Raw genomic sequence first — 4,393 nt, 5'->3', positions numbered from 1 at the left:
TTTCTCCAGTTAGGCTGATTTTCTCGCACTGTTTGGATCCATGAGTTGGTTTCTTGTCGTCTTGAACATCTGTCTTCTTCAGAGTCTTAGAGAAAATGAGAGCTTTTAGGAACGTGTTTTATTTTGCTCAACGTGTCCCTCAGGTTCCCTGTTTGTCCTTGAAGACGTCTTCTTGTTGGAGCCATGAGTCTCTTGCCTGTGTTTGAGGAACTCCACAGATGTGAGAAATCTGGAAATACTGTAACTCCACATTAAAAATAAATGCAGAGAAAAGAACAGCTGACACAACGCAACCCGACGGTTAGTTCCTGGAACCATGAAGAACTCTCCACAAGGTCTATGACTGACTCTGGTCAAAACTTTCTGTTATTTTTGTCTGAACTGAATAAATCATGGATTGTTTTATGACTCTGCTTCTGATGATGTTCCACATACTGCACCATCAGAACACTAGGACTGGATCACACTGAACCGGGCTTTGACTGTGGTGGGACCCCAGGGAGTGTGAGTCCATCTCCAGGTGCTCCCAGACAAGCACTGGCTGTCTGTTTTATGGGGTTGACCTTTAGATTACTCTCAGTCCAACCCCTCATCTGAGACCAGGTTACTATGGGAGACCCCCCCCCCCCCCCTCACACACACACACACACACACCGGACCAGCACCCAGATAACACAAACCCCAGGATTATGATGGAGATCAGAGTAGCGCTGCTGCTCCTCCGCATTTGAAAGAGTCATTTGAGCTGGCTCTGACATCTGGAGTCTTCTGAGCTCAGGTCAGACCCAGAAATCGCTGCAGGGATCACAGATCCTCCCTGGTCTGGGGGCAGTTCAGGTGTTTCTAGATGTCTCAAGTAAAGGATCCATTAGAGGGAATCCTCCTAACATGTCTGATCGTTGGCTGTTCTTTAGGCTGAGGCTGGAACTCGCTCAGATGTGTGAGTAAATGTCAGGTGAAGTTATGGATGTGTGTTAGTGACTATGGGTGTGTGTGTGTGTGTGTGTGTGTGTGTGTGTGTGTGTGTGTGTGTGTGTGTGTGTGTGTGTGTTAGTGACTATGGGTGTGTGTGTGTGTGTGTGTGTGACTATGGGTGTGTGTGTGTGTGTGTGTTGGAGAACTGTTGGTGTGTGACAGAGACATACTCTTATTTTGAAAAGCATCTATGAGCTTTACTTTGAAACTTAAAATGATAAACCTCTTCCTGGTTGATTTTTGTTGTTAAGACTGCTAATCCTGAGCTGACCCTCCTGACCACCAACAGTCCAATTGACAACATCTTAAAGGAGCTGCTGAGTTACTGGTTGCCATGGTGATTCACCCCAGCTCCCAGCAGCACTTCAGGCAGAAACGCAGAGTAAAAAGTAAGCCTCAGACTAACAGTCTCTGTGTGACAACTAGAAGTCTAATCAAAGAACTTGACCCGTGAGCAGCAGGAGGTTCTGAAGGTACCACAGGTTCTGTTTGATGGTTCTACAGAGTTTCATGGATGAGATATGAGAAGTTAAGCTCATACAAAGGAAGTCTATGGGAGTTTGAGTATGTGACCTTTGAGCTTTGAGAGGACACGACATGCCAGTCCTCCAGCAGAGACATTCTGGGAGGATGAAGACAGAAAGACTGAAGACTGGAGGACAAACTGGAGAAGAGGAGGAAAAATTGTGGAAATAAGATTTTTGGTGTAAAAAGTGAAGTTCAGAGAGCTCAAAGTTAATGTGGCGTCACCAGATGTTGAACACAGAGTCAGGATCAGTACAGTCCTCCATGTTCTGCTGTGAAAGAGTCAAAGTTCTGAAAACAGCTGTCCAACTTCCTATGACCCGTTTAGATTCTGACTGACGGTTCTGAAGTCTGCCTGACATGTTGATCCTCGGCCCGCCCCGATGTACCGTTGACGAGTTTCAGAAACAGACGAAACGTTCCAGACATTGAGAAGAAAAGGGAAACCAGCAGTTCTGGTGTCGTAACAACGTCCGTGTTCTAGCCACACGTGGAAAAAGGAAGCTTTAGGCAGAAAAGAGCCACTGTGGTTTCTGTTGAAATAAAAAGCATGGTTTGTAAAACGTGAGAAACAAGAAGTGCGTCTGTGGAGGTGATGTCCTGTCTTTATCTGACCCTAACAGAACCATCTTTTTAGTTTGACTTTGTCTTTTTGCTGCTGCAGTTCCTCTGCCGTCCTCTGGGCGGTGCTGCGAAGAAACGATACCAAATTAAATCAAACAAACATGATTTCAGCTGACACCACAGTCTGATCTCAAACAAAATCAACATGATTTCAGCTGACACCACAGTCTGATCTCAAACAAAATCAACATGATTTCAGCTGACACCACTGTCTGATCTCAAACAAAATCAACATGATTTCAACTGACACCACAGTCTGATCTCAAACAAAATCAACATGATTTCAGTTTGTGTATCTGCCCGTCTCTCCTGTAAAGTGCTGCTGTGTGAAGCCCCGCCCCCCTGCTCACTGAAAATGCGGGAATCCCCATGGCAACCAGTGACTCACTAATCCTGAGGACCTTCTATTAGCCAGCAGTTAGTTTTTGTTCAATTATTCCATCATGGTCACCAACGTAAATCTAATTCTATCCTGATTTAACAGGAATAGATTTTATCATGGAGTTTCAAAATAAAGCATGTAGATACTCTTCAAAATAAGAGTCTGACTGTCTTGGCGTAAAAGAACGGTGGTAGCTGTTGAAGCTTCAGACAGATTTCTGCAGAAACTTTAGAGCCTGGGTGTCATAAAGCAGCAGCTAATTAATTAATCATTGATCATTATCAATCAGTCAGCTGTTAATGATTGATAATGGATTAATAAAAATGACTTTTAATGGAAGACACAGAGTGAGTCTCAGAGATGATGTCAGAACATATTGGTTTGTTGGAGAACATTTGCTCCCCTTCAGCTGACCCAGAACAGGGGAGGGGGCTTCAGGGTCCCCAGAGTCTGGGCTGAACCTGCTTCTCCACCAAACATCTGGAGACAGACTCACAGCTGCTTCGTCCTGACGCTTCAGAAACAGACATTTCAAAAACTGATGTTTTTAACCTCACTTTGGTTCCATCGACTTCACAGCATGTGTATCTCTGGTTCTGGTCCCAAGCCCGGGTAACTGGTCAGGGTTGTGTCAGGAGGGGCATCCGATGCCAAAAGTGAGAAGAACCAGTCTTAGAAATTTGAACCAGATCACAGACAACAGGAAGGTTTAAAAGATTTATTAATAAACTGCTTCTGGTGGAGGTCAGCGTCCTAGGGCTGGTCCAGTCTGAAGAGACAGGAGTTCAATGGTAGAGACCAGAGAGTTCTGTGGACAGGCACCAACCTTCACTGACAGGTGAGGGAGGAGTTCCTTGAAGGAGATGGCAGAAGTGATGTCACCAGTGATGAAGGCGAGCCAGCCTCACAGAGTCGAGTCCTCACAGAGTCCTCACAGAGTCGAGTCTTCACAGAGTCGGGTCCTCACAGAGTCGGGTCCTCACAGAGTCCTCACAGAGTCCTCACAGAGTCCTCACAGAGTCCTCACAGAGTCCTCACAGAGTCGGGTCCTCACAGAGTCCTCACAGAGTCCTCACAGCGTCGAGTCCTCACAGGGTCCTCACAGGGTCCTCAGAGTCCTCGACGTTCTGAGCTCTGATTGGCCGGTGTAAACGGCTAACTTTGACACAACTATTGAATATTCACCACAGAACATTCATGTACTCTGATATTCTGATAATGTCAAAATAACTTTAAAAAATTTGTAAACAATTTTTTTCTGCAAACTTTTCCTTCCCAGTTCCTCCATCAAACAGGTTTTTGTCATCTCAGATTTTTACAGAATAAAATTGTGAAGAAGTTGGAGCTTGAACATGTCTGCAGGTATCTACTGTGAAGCCTGCTGAGATCTGCTCCGTGTGTCCAAAAGTCTCACATTCACACAGGTATGTGTGTGTGTGTGTGTGTGTGTGTGTGAGCAGGATAAGATCTCTTCTTTGTTTAGAGAATGTTTCCTTCTGCAGCATTATTTCCATAAACACAAATCGTGATGCAGAACAAACCGTCCTGCTTCTCTGCAGGCGGATGATGGACACCATGTGTTTCTGAACCACCAGAGGAACCCGAGGCTGCGACACCACCCCTGCACCAGACACACCCCCTGCAGGTAAACTCCCCGTCTGTGTGTGTGTGTCTGCAGGACGTAACAACCACAGATACTTTACCAGAAAAAAACACACATTATTCTAAGAGACCCAGAGAGGAACACCAAAAGACCACAGCCAACCACAACCAACTGCAACCAACCACAACCAACCGCAACCAACTGCAACCAATCACAACCAACTGCAACCAACCACAGCCAACCACAACCAACCACAACCAACCACAACCAACCACAACCAACCA

The 4,393-nt window shown here is 45.7% G+C and overlaps 1 protein-coding gene across 1 annotated transcript in view; it reads left to right on the top strand.

The window, feature by feature from the left end:
* Nucleotides 1-3,804: 3,804 nt before the first annotated feature.
* The window catches only part of rhogb (ras homolog family member Gb), a 3,030-nt gene continuing 2,441 nt past the window's right edge, over nucleotides 3,805-4,393 (top strand). The window contains exons 1-2 of the mRNA XM_037687742.1: nucleotides 3,805-3,930; nucleotides 4,009-4,151. The gene's annotated coding sequence lies outside the window, so the exon portion shown is untranslated. The remainder of the gene's footprint in view (nucleotides 3,931-4,008; nucleotides 4,152-4,393) is intronic.

The sequence above is a fragment of the Nematolebias whitei genome, chromosome 14 (genome assembly GCF_014905685.2).
Source record: "Nematolebias whitei isolate Nwh7 chromosome 14, NemWhi1, whole genome shotgun sequence".
NCBI classification, from domain to species: Eukaryota; Metazoa; Chordata; class Actinopteri; order Cyprinodontiformes; family Rivulidae; genus Nematolebias; species Nematolebias whitei.
Note: the sequence above shows the minus strand (reverse complement) of the source record. Positions and strands in the feature narration are given on the sequence as shown.